The 25,255-nt window shown below is 38.6% G+C and overlaps 1 long non-coding RNA gene across 1 annotated transcript in view; it reads left to right on the forward strand.

Annotated features, from left to right (window-relative positions):
* The first annotated feature begins 14,299 nt into the window (after window positions 1-14,299).
* Window positions 14,300-25,255, forward strand: part of LOC136294110 (uncharacterized) — a 102,267-nt gene continuing 91,311 nt past the window's right edge. The window contains exon 1 of the long non-coding RNA XR_010722314.1: window positions 14,300-14,550. This is a non-coding gene — a long non-coding RNA (uncharacterized lncRNA). The remainder of the gene's footprint in view (window positions 14,551-25,255) is intronic.

Below are 25,255 nucleotides of genomic sequence, written 5' to 3' on the forward strand. Positions count from 1 at the left end.
CTTCCAACCTAAATGATTCAATGTGACACTTACGTGAATTTGATTAATATGTTTTCAAGCTATTTTGGCTGATTTTCATCTAGATCATTATAAAACAAGTCACTTTTCTGTGCTCATTTGAAAAATTCTTTTTTAATGGAAGCAATTAAAATCAGATTTTTTTCTTAATTTGACATGCTCTGCAATATTTAGCTTTAGACATGGGGTCTGATTTACTTTTTCTGTCTTCTGGTGTCAACTATTGATGGAATTATGGTGTCAAGCTTTATGGAATGGGCTTCATTTTTAGATTCAACTTGTATAATATGAGCAATCCTTGGTTTTTGTGAGATCTCATGGGCTTGCTTTCTCTCTATTTGAAATAAAATTTGGAATACAGGTATAGCTCCAAGGGCAGTGATTTAAAAACTCTCTCATATAGTACAAATATTGATGAGGGTGGGTATTTTCCATTTTCTAATGCTAACTGTGGGGGGATGCTTGCAATTTATCGTGTTACAGTTTATTGTAAAGCCAGTAGAGTTGAGAGCCAGTTTAAATAGCAGTCCTGGGTTAAATTGTTTGTAATCATTGCATATGAAGGAGGCAGATGCTAAAAAATCTGACAACCCCCCGGCCCCCAACTTTTTAACTTCTGGTTCTGCTTTGCTAAGCTGTGTGAGGCCTAAAGCAGGTTTTGAAATAAATTTAATGGGCTAAGAGAGCAGTTCTTCCTTTGGTTTTTTGACCTTATTTTCTAGGAATCCAGTGTCGTAATAGATTTCAATTAAAAAAAAAAAGCCCACAGGGAGACAAAAATGTGTTATCCAGCTTTGACATTTCTCAGCGTTTTCATTGCTTACTACTTACTATACTTGGTAATAAGTTTTAGAAGGGGAATATGACTTGGAATTTTACTGATGTTTGAAGTCTTATTTCATACTGACATTCTTGGCAAGGCCCTCTACTTTTTTCCTCTCTCTGCACATTTCCTTTCTACAGTTGTTTGTATCTTTATTCATCGCTACATGCTAGCTTCAAAGAAAAAAATAATCTTTAATCTTTTGATTCTACAGTGAGTTGTTTAGGAAAGAATGAAAACCACTTTGTTACTGGAATAAAAGTTAAACATTTTCTTACAGTAGCTTGTAGAAGTCCCAAGTAAGAAATGGCATCTTACTGTGGCAAGTTTTACATAAATAAATAGAATCTGGTGCCTGATGGTGTACTAATGTAAGCAATGGTACAACTGCACATGTAATGATGGGGAAACTTGTTAACATGTTGGTTGGGTGGGCAGAGCTCCAGCCAGTAGAGGATGAATAACAATACTCAAGTAGAACATCACTTGCTCTTTGTTCTGCCCCTTCAAACTGAATCATAGAAGAGACAAAAAGGAACGTGGAGGAATTGCATTTACCAGAGGCCTTCCAAAAATCCCAAGAGTTAAAAGTACCACATTGTTTTCCACGGAGAGGTGATTGTGGTAATGCATAATTAATTTAGGTATGTATGATGAAGTCAGCATTACACAGGTTTAAAAGACCATGAGAACCCAAACTCAAGGTGGCAAGTGTAGTGTGAGTAAATGACTAGCTGAAGATCCTTCATAAATAACATAAATTGCAGATTGAATGGGAACAGGATGAGGCACTAGTTTTAGCTTGGAGGGGTTTGACCAAAACGGAATTCTTCCTTATGCTAGTTTATGCTGAAAAGAGTTCAGAACGATGAGGGCACTGTGAAACATTTAGTTAGAAAAGGAATATGAAATTCTAAGTTGAGCTTTTATGGTTTCTCTTAATTTTGATGCCAGTCAAGTAATCAGAACTTAATTACTGTTTGAATGCTTTTCTTGTTGTCTGTCAGCGGGTCCTGTGTCAAAAACAGATAGAAAAAAAAGCCAGTTTGTCTTCAGTTGTGCCAGTCATGTACAAAGTTGACACCTGCAGCAGTGTTAGAGGAGCTGGCATGATGGGAGGACAGATTTAGCATGAATATCATGCAGATTGCGGGACATAAATTGTACTGATTCACTGGGTTTGTTTTTAATGGCAAACTGCCCAAAGACCCAAATGGACGAATAGAAAGTTTCTCTCTAATTCACTGAAAAATCAGCAGCCCAAGGACATGCTGATTTATCCTATATGCTTCTGCTCCTGGTTAGTTCCAGCTGCCAATATGGTCTCCTATCTCTGTAGTGCTACTTTTTAAGAACATGTGTATCTTGCTGGACTTTAAAGCAGATCCACATTTTGTATAACTGTACTGAAGATCAGGCATTCAATCAAACAGATTATAAAACTCTTTCTGCTTTTAGCATTTATTTAAACATAAAATTATTTTAGCTATAAGTGCTAGAGATCCCTCAGACAGCTATTTTAGTCTTAATCTTAATTATGTATGTAATCTTAAGTAGCTGCTGATGGAGACTGTTAATAACTGGTAGATTCATGCTCTTAAACATCTTGTTTTCAGCCTAGGTAGTTATGTCAATACTAGGTTGTTATGCTACCTGAAACTGTCAGAACAGTGTTGGTATCATTCATGGCTCTGCCATCCAAAAGGACCTTATTGCATGGTGTGTGCAAATTCAGAGTTAATCACTCTGAATTTTGTTTGAGTTGTTGTTTGTTGGTGCCTTTTCTCACAAACTACCTCTTCTGCAGCTTTTCTTGAACTCTTTTCTTAGTCATTGATTAATGTAAATAATGTATAGTTACCTCAGCTTTTGAGTGACTCTTAACAGTTTCCATTTGCCAAGGCTCAGGCTTGTTCATTATTTTAGAATTCTTTTTCCCGAGTTCCTCATTTAAATGATGTGGTCACTCCATTGTTAATTATCTGGGTTTCTCAGACAGTGGTAGTAGTAGACGTAAATTTTATTGCTCCACTAAGTGATTATTGGTTAGCAACGATAAAAATTCAAAAGCTAGTTAAAGTCTTGCATGGAATTAGTTTGGTACTCATTTGAATTTGGCAAATGTCTTTTTGAATGGAAAAAAAATGAAGAATTTTTTTTCACAGTTGTTTCTAGGATAGTTCCTTTGGGTTTTTCTTGGTTTAATTAGTATTATGCTTGGTATTTCCCTATGGATTTAATTGACAAGATCTAGAGTATTAGGTTTTTGAAAGATAAGGATCTGAGTGTGTTGTTCAAAACTTCACTTGAGAGGGTGCCATGAGTCTCCAAGGGGCTAATTGTGAGCTTTGCTCCGTAAGTAGCCAGGCTCTGTCATGGAGAGGACATCAGCCAGGGAGGCTGGTGAATTTCCCTCCGTGGTTCCATCAAGTTTGCCCCTGAGTTCCTCTGACCTTTGGTAGAAGTCCCACCTGATTCTTACCTGTGCCACTGCGTACAGCTCTGTGCCCATTTGCAGTGACTGCCACCTGTGAGGTACTACACAATGCTCAGAGCTTCTTTTATAGAAGGAGTGCTCTACACTGGTCTAAAATTGTACAAAATGGGGAATTGCCTGTCCTCACGTGTTTCACATTGCCTTATTTTTCAGCCTCAGTTTAAACTGCCAAAGCAGTTCAAAAAGTGCACTGCTTCAACCTGACATGAAGGTTTAGATAAGGAAGGATCTAAACAGAGAGGGTTACCCTCCTCCCCTTAGTCTTTTCTGAAGGACTCTCTCATCATATGCCTCTTGAATTAAGAAGGTGGGTTTTGGATGCAGCTAGAGGTGGAAGAATCTGCCAGTGGGTTTTGGACATTGGCTAAAGATGTTTAAGGGAAAAGCAGCTGTTTCTTTTTTTCTTTTTTCTTCTGCAGTCAGAAGTCGTGATTTTCATTCTGAGGAAAGGTGAGGCTAAATGGAATGTGTAAACAGACAGTAGTTGCATCTCTTTTATTACTTGAGAACTTTTTAGTGTTATGGGAATAAAAATGATATGAGAACCTTTGTAAGGCCAAAAGATGAAACTGTTTTAATTGTGATGAGAGAGGAGGTTTGCTTTTCTATAGTGTGGAATATAAACTGCGTAAAAATAAAATGCAGGCATGTGATTCTTGTGCAGCTGAGACCATACCTTTTAAGATGCTAGATTTGGGAAAGGAAAAGAATTACCTCTGTTTACTGATAAAATTTAAAAATGGTGATGCTACACTGACTGAATGTGACTCAGCAGAAGGCTCGTTGTAAGGGCCCTGTAAGGAGTCCAGGGTTCCTTACAAGCTGGTTCAGGTCTTGCATAGTGCATGATTATGGGGTATGGGTCACTTGCCACAGCTGGCAATACAGGTATTAGTATAACTAAATATTGGAAAAATGCTTTTGAAGCCTTAAATGATTCAGAAAACTCAAAACCTAGATGTTGTAGAAAACCTGAGTTTTCTGAAATAATGCAAAGTGGGTTGTAAATAACTGGGTTTGACTCTTCTAGGTCTAGTGTTGAACACTTGTGGAACTGCTGTGCAGAATCAGCACGGAATATATTTCTCCTCTGAGGTCTTTTCACACCTGCATATTACTGGTTTAGAACAAGAGCGTCAGACTTGCTGTATGCGCTTTTAGTTTGCCTGTAAGGCGCTGTGTGTTCATCAGATCTATGCATTTCACAGAGTTCTTAGGAAGTAAGTGTATGACAGAGTTGTTGTTTTGCAAGATTTGTTTTCTGGGCTTATTATTTAAACTCCCTGTTGGTGAAGGGGGGGGAGTTGCTGAAATGTCAGCTGCTCAGCATGAAACTCCTGGGAGACAGGATTTACAGTCCTGACCTGAATCCATGCAACCTCTCTGAATACTGGATTGCTGAAGTGCTCTGTGAAATAGCACTGTGCTATCAGTATGCCAGCAGCAATAAAGATGTACTGCAGCTGCCTCAAGAATGCTAAATTCCCATGCAAAGTTCAGGTAGGAAGTTTCAGGTGCATCAGTCATGTTTGCTCTTTTTGTAACTGTCCCCCAGTTCCATATGTAAACATTTAAAAATAAACTTTCAATGGTTAAACTATATAAAAGAAATTAACACTGGAGATAGAGCTCCTGAAGAAGTTAATATGATGTTCAGTGCAAACTCCCTCATTGATTGATCCCAAACGACATTGCTTGAGGAGTCAATAATTAAAGACCCACTTAGCTGGTTTTTTTCTAAATTACTCTTGTATTTCTCACTCTTCTGCCTCTGAGTAAATTTCACAGTCATTTAAAGTGGCAGGATTGAGAGTGAATACTAGTGCCCTTACTGGTTACATCTCTACAGTTAAATTAGATGTGCTTTGGATCGTTTTCAGACAGTGAGGGCAGCTGGCATGGAAAAAAAAATGTATCTGCATTATGGAACAGTTTTACCCTCCAGCATAAGGAACAGGTGGGCAAAATTCACACTGACATGTTTTTCTCTGGGAATGATCCTTGTTATCTGCTGTCTCCAGGGAATTGTTTAGTGGGATGTGATTTGCTACATGCCAAAACCATGTGAGACTGAAAAATATAATGGTCAGAACAAGTTTCAATGCCTCTTAACACTGGTGGTCTCTTTCCTGGCACTGCTTAATTTGCTAGCATAAATATACCTTCAGATAGGGTTCATTTTAAATCTAGGAATCTAGTGTAAGGTGCTGAGCAAAGGCTGATAGAGAAATGACAAAATAATTCTTCCTATCCTTACTTCTCTGCTTGAATTTCCCACGGAACACATAGGCAGTGCATGAGGCAGACCTTTGCACAAGCAGATGACATCAATCCTCTGAAAGTACCTGTGCTACCCTTGGAGGAGATATCTGTACAGGAAGGCTAAATATTAGTTCGAAGAAACAAGTCAGAAATAGATAATAGAACTGTGAAATGCAGGTTTTGAAATAGCTGTTACAATTGTATGTGTGTAAGGTTGGTTAGAGAAAAGCACAAAGATAAAACAAGGTAAGGAGCGCAGCTGTGGAGTGTTGGAGAAGGAGCCTCTAACGAAACAAATGAAAAGTAAGGCTCTGGCAGATTGTGAGGGAGAATCAGTGATGGAAAAACAAAACAGGGTATTACAGTGGTGTTAAAGGAAGGCCAAAGTAAATGGAAATTGGAGACCAGAGTTTTAAACAAACAGAAAATCTTGGGTGGTCTGAGGACTGGTTTAATAAAATTTAGGCATTTAAATGAGTGAATCCTTCCAATTTATAAAGAATTTGTTTGGAGGACTTTGAAGAAAAATCTCACCTGAGTCCCTACTCTGTAGCAAGTACTTTGTAATTAAATTCTAGTGTTATAAATACATATTATAAAGTTGGCTTTTCCCAAGATGTGTGCTAAATGATTAATAACATTGTGGTAAGGATATAAGTTTTTACTTCTGTATTAATAAAGAAAGTTAGGCATAGTATGCTTAAACTGTCTGTTTGGCCAGAATAACATCCAGTGAACATATAAAGAAGACCCTGCTGTTGAGATACTAACTATCAGCATCCACCATCTGAAGAAAGTATGGACCAAGGCCCAAACTGGAGGTGATAACAAAGACACAGCCAAGAAACATGCATGCTCTAAAAAGGCAGACCCAAGGAGAGACCATGCAGAACAGGTCCTAAAATATAGAAACTAGTTTACAGAAAAATATGAATATCCAACAGACTAATGCAATAGAAAGGGTATTTAAAGAACGACTATGATATAGCAGTGTGTGGACTTGGCTAAATGCCAAGTCACCCAGACGGCCACACTTTGCTTTTTTATCTCTTTATTGTCTTATTATTTTATTAAATCTATTTCTTAAAATTTACATAAAACGTGAACCTCATTTTTCACAATCTGGGGGCTCTTGCTGTAGTCTGCTGGATTCATATTCTCAAAGATGTAAGATTCCTTGCCTCATTGCATAGACAGTAAAATAGAAATGTTCCTTTCTAATAGATATATAAAGCAGTAAGGATATTTTAAAATTCCTGTCAAATCACTCCATGTAAATTACCTAATCAGATACCATAGCTACATAATGTAATGTTAAAACCAGCAGAATCACAGGAATCAGCTATCCCTGTTCCAGATTACAGGGTTTTATAATTGCAATGTTTCTTCATCAGCCCACCCCACTTCATGCTGTCACATCTTTGGAATTGCTATGAACATTTATCTCTATATAGATTTTCATCATCTTAAACATTTTTGGTTTTCTTTTTTTTTTTTTTTTTTTTTTTTTTTGGAAATCTTTTATTGGTGAATGCTGATGCTGGCATTTTGGGTATATGCTAGTTAGTGTAATAGAAAAACAGAGACTCTGTTTATTCAGGAGTACCAAAACCGTAAATTTGATCAAATAGTTGAGAGTAACATGCTTAGTTCCAGCTCAGAAGTATAGAATAACTTTTTTCACCATTACAGCCTCTTTGTAAAATAAAGAGTGTGTGAGTTCATAAACTTCACATCCTTTTTTTCTCAAATGCAAGGCTTTGTGCTATTTGCAAGACATAGAAATCAACTAAACCTCTCCTTGCTCTATGATAGTCTCAATTTCACTGAATTTCTTCCTTCTGACTGTGAGAAGAGCAAGCACTTATCTCAGGAAAGGTTGTACAACCAGCGAGTGGCCCACTAGTGCAGCAGTGCCTCTAAAACCAAAGGTTACACCAAGCCCTTCTTGCTGAGGTAACTCCAGCTTGCTTTGATAACTGGTGCTCATTCTTTACAATATTCCCTGAACTCACCGTTTTTGCCTATCTCCTCTGAGCTGCCCTCCATCGTGAGGGAGCAGCTGCATTCCCTGGCTCAGACTATCTTGGAATGATTACTGGTGTGTAACTCAGTGAGCTTAGTACATCATTCACAGCAGTGACCAGACCTCGTACAGGACCAAATCCTGCAGTCTTAGTCATTTCAGAGTTAACTGGATAGCCTTCAGAGCCTCTTCTATAGAAAACACAATGGAGGAAAAGGATGTTTGGCTTAGACAGGAGACAAATCTGTTTACACAATGCAGTGCAGGTTTCCATATCTGAAGATGACCTGGGTAAGAAGATTTGTCTGTGACTTCATCTGAGTAAGGCTGGCCAGGAAAATTCTCGTGAATACTTTCTCCATTGGAATACAGAAAAGGATAACTTCAGCCATAGTCCATTCTTTCCAAGTGACCAATCTCTGTGCAGTAGAATTTGCTGGCTTGCTGAAATCAGAATGGCTTGCACAGACATTTTCATTTCAGCAAAGCTGAGGTATGGCTCTGACAGATCCCTGCTGGGTTTGTAGGGGGCTCTCCTGCCTCAGCCTTTGGCAAGCTGCCTGGCAGGTTGACAAGCAACAGAGCATGACAAACTAGGGGCTTCTGGCACTTGTTCTCATCGCTCCGTGAAAGGTGAAACTTGCAGGCTTTTTAAGATTCCTGATTCCAAGGCAACTTGGTAGGTGGACTGCTCCAGACTGAGGACTTGCTTTTTTTTCTAAGCTGTGGCATAAGAATATAACTAGCATCAATGCTCATCACAGATGACAGTTTTTTAAATAGCTTTGCAGAATTGATAGGCAAGAAAAAATTAAGTCAAATGTTTTGCTAACATGTGAAGGGAAAACCTTTCTTGATTTGACAAGAAAGTAAACATATGCTATATTTATCGAATTAAAATATTTATTTGACATTGTTGTTCCTTGATAGCAAAGTCCAAACTTAAAATTGCAATATATTACCACAATAAGACTCTGTAAATGGGCTGCTGTATGTTTTTGTCAGTAACTAAATACCATATATTCTGAATCTTGTTACCACATATGAACTGGGACATTTATATGTGGAGTAGATCCAAGGGCATGGAGCAGCTTTGTTCTCTGTTGCTTGCCCTGCCTGATAGTTCTTATTATCAGGCTGTCCTATTGTGACTGAATGTGTTGAAGGGAGGTGAAAAGTAACAAACGAAGGCCTGACAAACTACTCAGTAATGAAATGTTAGTCCAACTTCTGAAATAAAACTGAGGCTTCCTCAAATAACTTGTCAGGTTATAGATCAATCTAGAAGTGGCAAAATATTAATTGGGCCCTGATAATAGGAGTTGTACTGTCTAGGCTGAGGACTGACCTTTCTGGTATCAGAGTGAGTTGAGAATCAAGTTTGATCTTTTTGAGAAAGAATGCATCTCATACTTGAAAAGATAACCCCTACCAACACCACTGTGCTCTTCTGATCCTACTCAACAGCATTATAGTTCTGTGGTCTCCTCTGTCTTTGCCATTGGTGCTTCCAGTCTCTGAGGTTCCATCTCCTAATACTGACAGAACATACAGAATGTGGATTTTTTTTTTCAGAGCTAGAAGCTCCCTGAAACTCTTCTTTCCTTTCCTGAGGTTGCCCTCTGCTTTCTCTATTTTGTTTCACTCCTGCGTGCTGATTCAATTGAAGTGTAAATGTATTCTGAGCATTTTTTTTCTAAAAGGAATTCAACTCAGGCAGATCTCCCAATTTTATATATGCCTGAAATATTTGCTTTAAGAGAATGAAATAAATTTGCAGTGCCATCTTTTAAATACATCTTCAAACTCTGTTAGCTTTCATCACATTTTGATCAGCTACTTGCTCTTATGCTAAGCATGTGATTTCTGCTCATTTTTTAATATCAAGCAGGAAGTGGCTATGAACATGTTCTCAGAATCACAAGGAAAATGTTTTCTTTCAATATCATTCTGCAATCCTTATCCTCTCTGGGATATACATCATACAAACCCTTCTTGATCACTGTTCTAACTCCTCTTTCCTTTCCCCTACTTTAAATTGCCATGTCTGGCTTCTTGTCTTGCACTGGAGCTCTACTGCAATTTCCTGTAATATTCCAACCATGTATCTTTCAATTCAGTACAAATTGGCAGTGCTTCTGCAGTCAGCATGCATATCTTTCCTTTCTTCTGCCATGTGCTGCTCCTCCTTCTTCAAAGTATGTCTGCACCCTTTTCTGTCTATAGGAATCCATCCTTTCTGTAGACTTTATTCTGGAAGTTAAGCAGTTCTGTCAGTTTCCTGATTAGACCACATCTCACAGACAGCAATTTACTTCATGTTTCTTCTTAGATTCACATACTTGAATTCCTCCTCTCTTGTTTATTATGTCTTTCTCATTCTCAGAGAAAGAACAGAGGGACCCACATGCAATGTGTCACTGTCTTTTAAATGTTTATCCTTAAACCCATCTTTTTCACTTGCTAGCCATGGTCTCATTATTTCTTTCTGGTTCAATAACAGTTATCCATCAGTGGCTTTTTTCCTGAGTAATGTATGTTTCCTTTTTATCCTTTTAAACCCCTTTTATTTTATTTCAGATACAATGCATATTGTATCTACAGTGAAGAGCTAATACGTGTCCTCTTCCACTATTGGAATAAGTCAGTATTTCAATACAGAAAGTTTAAAACAAACAAAACACCTAAAAGGTGTTTGTTACATTTCCCTTAACCTGCATTTGAAATTAAGTACTCCTTATTCTTTTAGCCATCTTTTCATCTAACAAAATGGTGTTTTTTAAAAAATCTTTTTAATTGCCAATTTGTGCCTCCCAGAATATTAGTAGCATTTACACAGTGTTGCTACTGAAAACAATTCAATTTCTGTGAGACTAAAAAAAAAAATAAATTACTGGGCTTTGTGCTATTGGATCATTAAAATGGATTGGAAATGAGGCAAGGGTCAAAAGTGAACTTAGGTTTAGCTTGATCAAAAGCAGAAGCAAAGCAGTAAAATCAGCATATGTGTCTGGAACAACAGCTAATGTGTAGTTTATGCTAAATTCAGAGTTCCCATGGGAATATTTCCTGTTATAGTAACCACAGAAAAAATCTGGAAGGTGTATCTCCAGGAACATGGTGGGAAATTTTAGGTAGGCATGTAGGGCCCTGATTAAAGTAAGAAAGTAAAAGCCTAATATAGTTTAAGTCAACGTACATTTACTCAATGTAATTTAAGTTTACTTCTCTTACCTGACCTGCCAGCCCAAAAACGTGCTGCCTTTCCAGCTTTGACCCAGTAGGGGCTTCAGCCTTTTCCACCATAGCCAAGACATCAGCCTGAAGACTAGAATCTTATCCTGTCCTCTGTTATTTGATTTGTTACTGCCCAGTGATATTCATAATTATGTCCATCCCTGGGGGAACTACTTTCCACCATTAATGGTTTGTTATAATTCTTTCGGAGGCCATGGAATCAACAGAATCATTGTCTGGTTCCATTATTTATTTCGTTGGTTGTTTCTGGGCATCTTCCATCTTCATTTGCCATCTTCCTCTTCATTTAGTTTCCTTTTTACAGCATCGGCCTTCTTGCACAAAGGCACATCCAATAGTCATCCCTTCTGGTTCCTAAATGTATGTGGGGGCTTTCATGAGGGCTGAGATGATGGTTTGTGATGCTAGAGCTAGCTCGACAAACACTTTTTCTACATTTTCTTTGTGTTCCCCCACTGTATTGTGCGGTCTTTTCTTCTACACCATTTTTTGGAGCTCCTCCCTGGAGTTCTCCCCACTCTGTGCAGAAATGGGGAGAACTCTTGCAACAAAAATAATTGCAAATATACCCTCCCTGTGCAGCAAAGATCTGTGAGCCTGTGAAGTTCTGTTTGACATGCAACAGTAGGACATGTGCTGTCACATCTATAAAAGTCAATCTGAGATAGTTATTGTTTTAGTCAATGGAAGTCTATGTGTGTTTAATAAACTGTATTTTAAATTACAATCTGAGTGCCATTGTGATTTGTGGCAATTGCAACAGGAATCTTGTTGCTTTCTGCTGAAATATTAGATAGAAGCATAATTGCATAATCCATATAATTTGCATGTTGGCCTCTCATATGCATTCAGATCTGATTAAAATAATCTCTCCTGCCATCCCGTTTGTGTATTTGTAAAGGTCAAATGTGTGATTAGGCTTGACTATTCAGCTGCAGGATGTAGTGGACTTTCTACAGCTTTTGTAATGTGATATGCACAGAAGCCTTTCTGCTTGTAAAATGACATCTATTGCTCTTGAGGGTCATGGGTACTGTTTTTTTTTTACATACATTGTGCAAGCGGTGGTGCCAAATCCTGTTGAGCCAAAGAGTGAAGTGTGAACCTGACTGGAAGGCTGTGGTGTTGCCTTGGCAATGCTCAATATTGAAATGCTGTTAGTCTTGAGTCAATTTTTTTTTTTTTTTTGATCTTTACACTCATGTTGCACTCAGAACACTTAGTGCAATAGTTATTTATGGGGAAGTAAATATAATTCCCGTTCTCTTTCCCCTCTTTGAACAAGTGGAACATCATTCTCAGGACATCCAACGCAGTATCTTTGAATGCTGTAGCTGTTTTCTCTGGGCCTGTGGCCCAGCTACAACTGCCAGGGTAGCACTTGGACATGTAAACCTGCCAGTAGTTACCAAACATTGTGTGTGTGTGTGTTGTCTTTTAAGTAATTTTGACAAATACCTTTTAAATTCTGGAGAAGCCAGCAGGACACAGTTTGTCTTCGAGAAGTGCAGTGACATAAACATGTTCAGTGTATTTCATGGGGATGTATCCATCTGGATGTAAAGGAACTATATTGACAATGGCCTTTGATAGCACCTGAGGTACTCAAAATTTTATTCTAAGCTACATCCCTGTTTTGACATGGGAACTGGAGGCACTGGAAATGTGTAGTCCTGAAAGATACCAAACATGTGAAGCAACAGAGGTTTAGATTCAGGGCCTGAGGTGGTCTGAATTGAATTTCCACATCTATAATAGATTCTCTATGTTATTTTGAAAAAATACTTTTGTCATTTAATGCCAGAGTGCTTTCTTCCTGTGAAGAGGCAAAAATTTTGCAATGCTGATTACAATTTAGTACGCTCTCCTCTGGCATCTCCTCATGCTTTACTATAAATCAGAAGCCTCTGTGGCATTGCTGCTCTGTATCTTTCTGGACCCTCCGACAGGTCTGGTCTGAAGCTTCCCAAATTAGGTTGATTGTCACTTTAAAAAGGATAGGAAACACTTAAGTTGACTGATTGTTTTCTACCAAAGGTGAACTTCTCAGGGACTTATCAGCAATGCAAATCCAAGAGGGGCTTTAGATTTGTTCTCAGTGACTCTTGCATAACCAGAGTCTATTGGCAGCTACCGGCACATGGATAATCTGAATGAAATGAGTTGGTGTTTGTATCCTTTTTCCTCATCTTGGACTTATCCTTTTAATCAATAATGTTGTGGATATTCAGAGTCTCTGAGGAGGCCAAGAATACAATAATATTGAAAGAATGGGGGTGAAATGATAAAGGCTGAACAATGGATTACATGCACATTTCTAGTCGGGCTTTGGTTGATTTGTACCTTCAAAAACCATCTATCTTGGGTATTCTGCGAAGGAAGATACACATTTTTTAAAAAAATTTTAAAATATTTTTAACAAAAACTCTTTCAGAATTCTGTTCCAGGTTCAAAGTAAAAGAGAATAGTTACACTGAATGAGTACAATACAATGGGCAGATGAGAGCCCTTCCATTTCTTAATAGTCTTTCCCCTTGTAGTCAGAATCCTGTGGCTCTCTGGGGAAGAGAGTTCAGACAGTGTGAAATAAATTCCATCTGGCAGTCACTTCTCCCATCTCCACGTCCAGAACTCATTAGAACTTAACAGAATTCTTCAAAGTGGAATGAACTTTCTTACTTAGACAGTGATTTGGATCCATTTGGTCCTCCTTATGCAGGACCTTTTACATCCTTCAGATGCAACTTCTCAGTTCCTTAAAAATGCATGAAATGGGAAAATTGGGTGCACTTCTGTTTTCCACCTCTGTTCGCAGATTCTTTTGCTTGGCTGCAGCCATGACAAACCACAAGCTACTCCTTCACAAGCCTCAGTCCCACCTGAAGATATTTGCTATCTGAACCTGATTTTGCCTTACCTTAGTTAAAAGCTGCTTTGGTGATGCCAGTATATGAAACAGCTGAGTAAACACCTGTGTAATATATACACAATATACTGCTCTTTAATGAAGCCTAAACTATACCCTTCCATGGCAGCTACTGCTATTGCAGGTGTTAACTACCTACACCTGTGCTAATTACAGGTGTTAACTACTTACAGACACATTTAGAGAGATTCTTGAATCAGTTATCCTGTGTAGAGGTGTTGTGATTAAAGAAAAGTAGTCAAAACTTTATTAACTATGCCTGCCTTTCCTGATTGTCTCCTCCCATTTTATCTGAATTTGCAAGTGTTTTCTTTTATCTTGGAGATTCTGGATTGTGTAGAGCTGGATCTGGTTTGGCAGTGCAATTGCAGTTGGTCAGTGCACTGGTATGATGCAGGTGGAGCTAATCTGTCTAATCTCACTAAATTAGTCATCGTGGGATGAAATGGCAGAGGGCAGACAAACCGGGATTCTGATGGGACACATGTGCTGACACTCAGAGTTAATGAGTACTTCCAGAAGGATCTCAGGGTCAACGCAGTGGCTCTGTCTCTTGAAAGAAGAGAGAGCTGTTTTTATTTGCTGGTCTCGTTTTGGATTATTTTTTTTTTAACTGGATTATGGAAAGAACACTTGAGATATCCTAAAGAACTGATTTTTCCCTCTGCTGCTGTATTACGCGGAATCAGCTGATCCATACTGACTTCAGTCCCAGTTCGGAATACTTATACAGATCAGAGGCAAGTCTTTCCTATCTCTACTCTCATCACTCTTCAGGGTGTTATTTCACCCTGCCTAACTTTTCCATTATCCTTTTATTGTCTCTGTGTCAGTACATTTTCCTCTTGGTACTTAGCTTTCTTCAGCAAATAAATTGTTTTCTTCTGGCTTTTTAAAAGAAACTTATGTGTCTAATGTTCAGGTTTTTTAACTATTACATAAGTCAGTGTTGTAAACAATTTGCTGTCAAAAGCTTTTGTTTATTTTCCTGAAACCCTGAGGCTGAAAGCAAGGAGTTGATTTATGTAAAATTCAACCCTGCTATGGATACAACTAACAGTCTGTCCATAGAATAGGTTGTTTTGGTTTTGAATAATTCCATTAAAAGTTGATTAGCTCATGAGGAGATCTCAGAAGAAGGTATTTATATGTACGTGTGTATATATATATGTAGTAGGCATTCTTATATAAAAGAAAAAGGATTAAACAGAGTACTTTCTGGACTCTGCATTTTTCCCAGGATTGGCATTATATATAAGGAGAAAAAGGTAGAAGAGAACAAATTCTAGGAATAATAAATCATAGTGCCTTCATTTACGATGCAGCAGTTTAGACCTGGAAATGTTTCTGCAATCACTGTTTGAAGCAATAGTTTTCCTTCAGCTAGGAAAATAAAAAGTCACTGTTTTGAAAACATAAACTTTGATGCAATACCTGGACTGATTCTGTTCTCATTAGTACAGCTTTTTAGCCCCCTGTTTAATTGGTGTCAGTTCTTGTGACACAATGTCAGTCTGGTGGCAGTTTGAGCCTGAGCAGTGGAAATTACAGTGAGGATGGATTTGCAGACTTAATTTTTATTTTTTTTACAAAATCCTTAAAATACATGGAGGAGATAGCTTAAAAAGAAAAAACAGCTCTGTATATCCCAATTGTTGAACGGCTGCTAATTGAAAGGACAGAAGTGGCTCAGAGATGTTCACGGGAACAAAAGGTGACCACTCAAATGGCAAGGTTATGACAAGCCTCTTTTGCCATATCCTTACCGATACTCTCCTCAAACGGGAAATACCCCATGATTAGCAGCTGATCAAAGCGGGCGTGCAGCCTCTGAGCAAGATCCTACAGTTGCAGGAATTGCTTCTAGAAAAGCAACAGCTCCTTCCCAAGGGAGAGGTAACCCTCTGCCATGAGGGCCGGGATGCGCCTTCCCCTTAAAGCCGCGGCAGGAGCCTCACAGCCCGCAGGAACATCGCCCTCTTCTGGGAGCAGAAATCCAGAGCTGTGGAGAATGTTTTTCAAAAATGCAAATGAGCTGTTTTCAACCCTTTTATATTTATGACTGTATTACTGCGAGGCCGTTAAGAGTTTTAATTTTGTAGTTACCCCACCTGCTGTTTCATTATTAAAACCTTGGGTCTGATTAATCAAAAATGTATTCTGCAGTCAGATCACAGCAGTTTTATAAAATTTGTAAGCATGACTATACTGCGAAAGCTATTCATGACTGAAATAACTTTTGAAGTTTCTGATACGTTTATAAGTGTCTTATAAGGAAGCAGTTTGGCAAAACGGGTGTTACACCTAGAGACAGAACCATGATGCTGCTCTGAGGGATATTCTTTCCTTTTGTATAAACCCCCCCACCCATACTACATGGAAAGGGGCAGAGTTCGTGTGATAAGTTATTTTCATGAGCACTTAATGACGTAGACACCAAAGGGATGTGGCTGATAAAATGGCAAAAATCATGGAAAACTTTGGCAAATTCAATCTCCTGCATCATGTAATTTTATTGCAATTCTGTGTCCCTAAGGGAAACTGTCACTGAGCCATTTGTTTTAAAACACAAATATCTTATGAGGAGGGTATTAATGAATCCTCACACTTCACTTAGATCAGTAAACCTCTTTACATCAGTCTTCAGCTTTTACTGGCTCCCAACTTTGCTGAATACTTTTCTTACAACAGAAAATGTGATGAGAACTTGCAGTTCATGTTTCCATGGAAGTTTTCATTTGATATCTGAATAGCCTTCACTGTCATGTAGCCTGGGGAGAATTTAATTCTTCAGTTGCTGTGGAATTTATGCTTCCCCTGCTTATGTTTGTACAGAAGCTAACACCAGAATGTTGCTGTGTATCTGGACTTTTTATTTCTTTACTGCAGTTGTTAGTAGCTTGAACGGGAGCTCCTGTTAGGTTTTTTCCATACTCGTGCTGCCATATTCAGCAAGTTTAATGAGGTAAAAAATGAAAGCAGCTCTGAAAAACAAGTTTCAGGACAGTAGTGTCCAGAGTTAAGAGGGACAGAGGGTAACAGCAAAGAGGCTCACACTAAGAACAGAATTCGTTTAGTACTTTTGTAGCACAAAAAAAAAAAAAAAAAAAAAAAAAAAAAAAAAAAAAAAATTAGAAGAAATAGTGTAGATGGATAAATTCTTCAGACTAATGGTTTCATTGCAGCTGAACACTGTAAATCTCCACTTTCCCTAGTCTATTGGACTCAGAACAGAATGAAAACAGCTTGTCTGATGTCTGGAGCAGCTCAGAGAAACAGTATCAATTCATGAGCTATATGCTATAAGAAGTCTGTTAATATTAAAGTTACAAAGGAAAATTTCCAATCATATGAATTACATTTTAAAGAAATAAAATTAACCTGCTTTTGGGAGCCCAGTCCTTAGTTGACCTTTCTGGTTACAAAGCAATTAGTTCCATGTACAGTGCTTTGGCAGTATATGAGGCACTGGGGAATGGCAAAATGTTCTGGGGAACTTAGTGAAAGTGAATGGAGGTTTTTGAAAGAAGAAAAAAAACCTCCTAAAACCAGAAGTGCATCTCACAAGCTCTTATTCTAGTCTCACTCAGGTATGTGCTGTTTAGCTAAAGGGAGGAGTGTAATTTTCTGGACATGTTTGATGTACCTGGTTAAAGACTAACACCAAGCTGCTGGAACAAGTCACCTTGCTCCAGGCAACTCCCCACGTGTTCTGACTGTAGCACCATCAGAGCGAGAGGCAGTGTGATAACACTTCTTGCTTTTGCCTACGTGCTATCTTTGGCAGAAAATGGCTGGCTGGAACTTTGCTTTGGGTATCGGAAACCCAGTGCTGAATATCAGCAACATCATTTAGCGTTTTCAGGGAGAACTTAAATGGACACTGTACTTCTTGAATTTTCTTTGTGGATTATGTGCAATCTTGCATTGCCTGCCTTTCTCTTCTTTGCCCTCACAAGAAAACCAGTTACTCTAGAGAATTCTTACCAAAATAAAATTTAATAGAGACTGTTTCAGCCTTTGAAACGAAATTCTTTTCTTATATCCTGTGAATGTGGTGATATAAAAAAAGATGGAATCTAAAACTTAGTAAGTAATAGTATTAAGCTATTGAATGAGGCACCTTGGAGGGATTTGATCTTTTAAATAGCATTTAAAAAAATAAGATTTTAAGTAATGTAAAGCTATATCAGATTGTTTTCAGAGGAGCACATCATGATACATGTATTGTGCTCAGCCTGTGCAGAAAGAGTGTGTTGCACTTCAGCATAGAAACATAAGAATTCTAAGAAATCATGGTTCAACCTACCACTAGTCTTTTATGTCATCTGGAAAAATCAGCTTTGAAACCAAAAAATGAGACATGTTTGTAAGATATCTGTTCTGTTACTTCATGTGATGTTTAAGGTTCTGAGCTTTGCCTGAGTAACTGTGTGCATCAGAACAAGTAAAAGACTTTCCTTAAAGTCTTTTCAGGAACATCCCAGGAAAACTTTGCTATTCATGATACTCAGGGATTTTTGTTTTTGAATTGCAAGGGCAGTAGACATCAGTAAGAACGAGGGATATACAGGTATTTTCCTTTTAAGGATCTCAAAAATAAGCAAGGTTATTTGAGCATTTAGTTGACTTGTGGTATAGAAAAATGGTTTTTCTCATATCTTTCTAAAAAGGGTTTAATATAAAAATATATTAGAAAATTGATCTAGAGTATGTTTATGCTCATTTTGTATTTTTCCACACAGCAAGCATCAGAGCTTTCAGTCTAAGAATCCCAACTAGGCTGTGGATGCCTTTGGGGCAGTGCCATTTCATTCCCCTGGCTAAACATAACCTCGTGTACTTGAACTCTCAAAAACAACAATTTGCACAAAAGAGAAGAAAAAGTTGTTCTGGGAAATACATTTCAGAGGGGTCTGATTGCTAAGGCTCTAGTGGAAAGGGGATAGGTGTTCCTGTTGTTTTTCTGACCCTGGCTTACTTGCTGATGCCTTGCATTATTAATTTAGAATACTTTGGTTTTGGAAGCTCCATCAAGTCTTTCAGCAACTTGGGGTATTTAAGTCTGATGCTAAAAGTTAGCAAAATTGTCTTTTTTTTTAGCAATATGGGCATACGTTTTTAAAAATCTCAGTTATAATAGACAACATCAAAGAAATACGGTAGGGTGATCAAAACCACAGCAGTACTGGGCAGGGGGAAACTGGCATGATAGTGAGTAGAAAATAATTTTCCAAGAATTAAGGAGAAAATTGCCTGGACTGCAGAAACACAGGATGGAAAATGTTGCTTTCTTTTTGGTTTTTGATCTGTCTCTTCAGTATAAAATCTGTAATCTAACAATTGCAGTTAAATATAGTGACCTGGTGAAACATATCAATATTTATTTAAAAGCAGCGGTGAATTAGACTTGTGGAGCAGTTAACATTGCAAGGGAGTCTCTGGAGATGATGAATTCTACCTTTACTGCTGAAAAAAAGGGTTAAATTATATCACCATTGAATTTGAAGTGAAGAAATAACAACTCATGATTTTCTGTCTGATGCATTTACTTTGGGCTGAAAATTTAGAAACAAAAAATGCAAACTCTTCACACAGTTTTCTCTGTCTTACCAAGTACTGTCTGCTGCTCATCTGTGTTCAAGGGCTACTCTACCTTTAGTTCAAAGAAGCTTTGCAAAGTCAAAGGGAGCCCAAATGTGCACATCTTTACAGCATCAAAGCAAGTTGTGTGGTGGTTGGTAATTTTTCTTGTAAGTTGTTAGGAAAAAAGCCACGATAAAACTGGTTTTACCTCATATCCTTACCACTGCACTGAAGTGGTAAGGAAAGAGGTGATTATTCAGCTGTGTTTTACCCACATTCACTTTCCATAACAGTCTTCTGCCACTTTGAATATTGTGTGTAACAGTGCAAGAAATTCATCGGATCTCTCCTGTAATGATGCAAACAGTGTGAGGGGAGAGGACTGTGAACTTACTCAGAGTCAGTATCATTATTTCTAACTGTCCTTTATAGCAAAGGGAGAGATGCTGTTGTGCTGACAATCTCACTCCAGGCAGCTGTACCATGCACAGGCTTCCTACGGATAAAATTCTTTGCTTCTCTCAAAGCAATTTTCATCCAGAACCAAGTTGTACATGTACTTAGGATAGAGTCTTACAACTGAGTTGTTGTTCAGAATGTAGCTTAATGTATTATCTGAGGTAGTTCAGAGATACTAATAACACTTTCCAACTGGAAATCAGACTGTTGCTGGCCTCAGTTCTATTATCTGGTGTAGATCACTTGAATAAAATACATGTATTGAATTTTTTTAAAGAATATTTTGGCTAGAAGTTGAATATGGAGGGCATTATGCATATGTATTAAAAGTCTTTGCATGCAAAACTCTGAGAAATAGGAATAGCAAGTCCTCTTATGTGTGAACATTGCAGCATCCATTTCATTAAAATAAGCCTGTTTCATCAGCTCCATGCTGGCAAAATATTAGCATTTAAAATTCATTGATACTATGTGATTTGGGATTAGATACCATTTTGTAGGGAGTTTTTGACTGGATTGAGATTCTGCAGTGCTTGATGGGTTACAGTGGATTCTGCTTTGGGTCTTCTGCTTCATCTGCCAGTCAGTGCATCTTAAAGTGAAAGGTGTTACAGCCTTGGAGTGCTCCTTTATCTGGTGGTTCACAGCCACCTCTTATAGCTTGGGGAAGCCATGCAGAATGGGGAGCACCTTTGTTGTAAGCCTCCAGGAAACCAATTCAGGCTTTATCTTGGCACTAGGGTATCCTGAACTTTCTAGTCCCTGAAAGTAGTGACACTTCCCTGAGTTCCCTTAGGGGAACCTGCATCATTTTAAAGGAACCTTGAAGTTTACAATTTTCCTGTTGGTACTGGTGAATAATCAAGTCCCAGCCAGACAGGCACTGCTTGGGTTTTTCTGTATGTGAAGTCATATTTCTGAAAGCAAAATAAAGTATGCAAAACGTCCTGTCTTAACTGGTGCCCAGGGCATGTGTTGGTCAGGCTTAAAGCTTGCCAGAAAGCTTTAGTGGGTTAAAATTCATCAGAACTTCAAAGAATTCTAGGTCCTTATCAGATCAGGAAGGAGGGGAGTGAGTGGGACCCAGTATGTGCAGCATGTTCAGGTCATTCTGTGATTACATTTTTTTTAATCCCCCCGCTTGGTAAAAAGTCCAGGGGAATGGTTTGTAACTGAATATCTAATGGAGTACAGAATACAGTAGACTTTGATAGGCATAATGGATCACTGCAGGAGTTCTCACTGCAGCTTTCAGTCACAGGCTATGAATGTGCCAGATACAGCTTGAGATTTGATTTGATTCATTACCCAGCCCTCTGACTGCACCCATATGCAGAACAGGCTAAAGTGGGATTTCTTGACTGAAAGGCCACCTGGAAGTTCTAGGAGGCAAGCAGGTAGAGAAGCTACAATCAGACTCATAGAATGGTTTGGGTTAGAAGGGACCTCAAAGATGATCTAGTGCTACCCCTCCCTTCCACTGCTGTGGGCAGGGACACCTCCCACTTGACCAGGTTCCTCAAAGTCCTGTCCAGCCTGGCCTTGGAACACTCCCAGGTGAGGCATCTACAACATCTCAAGGAAGCCTGCTCCAGTGCTTTACCACCCACACAGTAAAGAATTTCTTCCTGATGCAGTAAGAAAGGCTGGAGCCTGCTGTTCTTTTTAACAGCTTGTTTGTCCTTTCAGCATTGCAAACCTTACCCAGATATCTCTGTTGGAAGTTCCTGTGTGACACGGCATACATTTGTTAGAGTCCTCAGAACAGGAAGGAAGGCAAAAACTTCTTTAGATCAGTTGGACAATAACATGAAGTCAGGAAAAACATCATATATTTGCTCAACATGGTGATTCTCTCATGTGTGTGCTCAGTCCAGGTGAGAAATTTAAGAGCTAAAGGGGAATCCAGTGACATGACAGCAGAATGTCCAGGCTATGATTAGTAACAAATCTTGGAACAAATAGGAAGAAAAACAGAACATTGCTGGTGATAAGCCTGGCATAAAATAAAGAGAGCAGAGAGAGCTTCTGTTCCATGCTGTAGGCTGTGGTACATTTAGGAAACTGGTGAAAACAGGACGTGGGAGGAAAAGAAGGGAGAGAGGACACCCGTGGAACTCTAGACAGTGTATGTTTCCACAGGTGGACCACAACAAAGCTCTATGGCTATCAAATAGGACAAAAAAATAGAACCAATTGACATTCCAGATGGCAGGAAAAACTACACACCCACACACACCCCCCTGTCATCCCCTCCCACCACTCCTGCCCAATCAAAGCAAAAAAGTCATCATGTGCTTAATGACTACCTTACAACATACAGGTATTTGTAAATTGTAAACCACCATTCTCCAGTCCAGTGGAGAATTGGAATGGAGAATGGTGATTCACCTTCTTGGGAAATTTGATTTTGTACCAATGCATCCCTTTCTGTAACACAGGAAACACCAAAATCCCACCAAAACAGTGTTGCCTTTTGTTTTCAAGATTATCGAAAGGAACAAGAATAAAGCTCCCAACTGATCTAGAAAAAGAAACCCACTGGTTTGTTAATGCAAAGAATTTGTCAGAGAGGAAGGAGTTTTCCTGAAGACCAATCATTTATAGTCTTTAGGATTATGGCAAGGTGCAGCCATTTAACGTGTACCTCAGAATATGAGTCAGCTATGTTATGATTTCCCTGAACGTATTTTAAAAGATTATCTGAGATTCCATTCATGAAAAATGGGAAAGAGCTGAAAGAAGATACATGAGATACAGTTTTACAGTGCTAATCTTTAAGGGTTTTGGAGGTGGTTTTTTTTTGGTTGTGGGTTTTTTTTTGTTGGTTGGTTGGTTTTTTTGTTAGACTCTACTCTTTGATATTGGCATGAATAATGCAAAAAGGCAATGCCCTGACTCTTATTTTAGATTCTGCTTTTTACATTGCTTTAGAATTGCTGATTATGTTCGGATACCATGGAAAACTGATGCAGAGAATCTTTAATTCCAACAACTGTTGCTGCTGACCAGCAAGCTTCACTGTAAAAAATTTAAATCCCAAGATTTTACTGGTGGAAAATTGTGCAAGTTCATTTATTTCAGTGCATTAGGCAAATTTATGCTATCTAAGGATTTTACAGATTATTGCATCTAAAGCTGTATATTAGAACCCTTAAATATTTCATTAATGGAAGATGATAATTGCTATCTGGATAAATTACTTTAAAAACTCACATATTTTTAAATGCTTCAGCTTATTGCAAGTACTGATGAATTTGCACAGTTGGTGAAAAAATCTTTTGAAGAGATATTTTTGCTAAAATCAGAAAAAGAATCTTTCAAAATAAGACTAATATGCAAAATAAAATAATATAAAGTCAGTAAAGCTGTGTTTTTAAGGTTTCTTTGTTTCTAAGGGAAGAATATTCTGAAGCAGAATAAAAATTCATACAATCAGAAGTTAGGGAAAAAAGGGTGAATCCATGATTTTTTTTTTTTTGAGAGTAAAATTATTATGATTGAGGAAATAGGATGGCAGAAATTGTTAGTGAGGATATTAAAGAAGATAGGATGCTCCAAGGTATATTTGGAGGAATTATCAGCTGACTCACATGGTGTCTTTCAGCACAGTTTGATCTCCATAAAAGTTCAGCAGGGAACACCCAGTTAGTTTTGACTCATTGCCACAAGGAAGTGGTCTTCTGATTTAGTGGTATTTTTATCCAGGTTGTCAGTGTGGCTTGTTACTGCTTCCTTGTTCCTGTTGCTGATGCTCTCCATCATTATTGTTTACCACCACCGTGTCAAAAAGCCCTTTAGTGCCTAGCATGGTGCAAAGGAGATCCTGTCTGTCCTGGGAAGTTTGCAATTTGTGTACTGAGAGGAAAGAAATGGGTGATTTTAGGGTATGTAACTTAACCGTTCTCAAGTCTTTGATGAATCACCAAAAGCAGCCTGTTTCTCCTCATTAAGCACAGAGGGATTCTGCAGTGATGAGCTCTGCAACAGGACCCACACTGCAGGGTGTGAGGGGAGATGGATGTCCCCCAGGATGTCACAGTGGTGAGCCCTGATAGGACGTCACCCCACACTGCTGCTTACATCCCTAACTACTTTACAGAGATGTCATGTTTACATGTGTTTAGGAGAAGACAGTTGCAGACAACGTGTCAGAGGATGGCTGTAGGGAGGGTAAAGATATATAAAGTACTGTTGTGAAAATGGGAGGGTGTCGCTATAGAGTGTCTAGGCCTTCTCTGAGTAATTCTGAGTACTGACATGAATTCTGAGAAGGCTCTATTGGACTTCCTTGCACCAACCTCTATTGTGGTGTAGGATACATTTATAACTGCTGCAGTTTATACAGTATACCTTTTATATGCTGGGAGCTACTTTTGTGTGGGTTTTTTTGGTTGGTTTGGTTTTCTGATTGACCGGGGTATTTTGGTTTATGTTGGGTTTTTTTTTTTTTTTTGTGGGGTTTTTTTTTGTGGTTTTTTTTTTTTTTTTGGGGGGGGGGGTTTGTTTGGTTGGTTTGGGTTTTGTTTTGTGGTTTTTTTGTTTGTGGAGACTTGCTTGTTTTTTTCCTTGGAAGGAAAGACCTGAGCATAAAAGGTTCTGTGATACAATTAAAAAACATAACAAAACACAATAAAAAGGAAGGGTTATGTGTCTCTTAGGGCCCTTATGGGATTGGTGACAGCTTTGTTTTGATCAGGAGAGGAAGCCTGGCCTATTTTGGCAAGTGCAGGCTCCTGCGTGGCCTGTCCTTTACCTGGCGGGGTGCTGTGCTCCCAGACACTGGATCTCCACTGCCATCTCCAGCTGTTGCAAGCTGGGGTAGTATTTTTGCTGGTGATTCAAAGCCAGCTCTGCAGTCCCTCCCTGAGTTTCAGACTACAGCAGCAGTTCCTCTGTGCTACAATGACTGTGAGAAGGAGCAGAATGGTACAAATACAGGCAAGAAGGACATTTCCCATATCCTTATCTGTCTTCAACATGTTTCACAGTGGACTTCTACTGAGTGAGTTGTTGCTGTAGCAATACTGATGTACAGAATGAGGAAGAACCTTTTAGGGAAGCAGCTGGCAGCAGCCTGGATTACACCTTCCACATGGAGGATAAGTAGGCTGATTGAAGCTGTCTGTCAAAGCCTGGCTAGAGCAGTTTGTTTCACCTGGCTTGCTCTACTACAAGTCAGTATCATATTTTAATGTGAATTAGTTTTTAAAGCTGAATGCTGGAAGGAATTTCTTTTATATTTTCTGGACTGTTTGTAGAGATAAAGAGAAGGCAGTGTTAGGCACTGGTAGAATATGAAGGCTGGTGAGCCATGTAGCAATGTCTTACAAGTTTACAGCACCTTTTAAACAAGAAGATTCTAGAATGTACTCTGTAGTTTGAATAAAGAAACGTGTG

Source organism: Chamaea fasciata, unplaced genomic scaffold, assembly GCF_029207755.1.
Source record: "Chamaea fasciata isolate MVZ Bird 193981 ecotype frontalis unplaced genomic scaffold, bChaFas1.0.hap1 SCAF_9, whole genome shotgun sequence".
Taxonomy (NCBI): domain Eukaryota; kingdom Metazoa; phylum Chordata; class Aves; order Passeriformes; family Sylviidae; genus Chamaea; species Chamaea fasciata.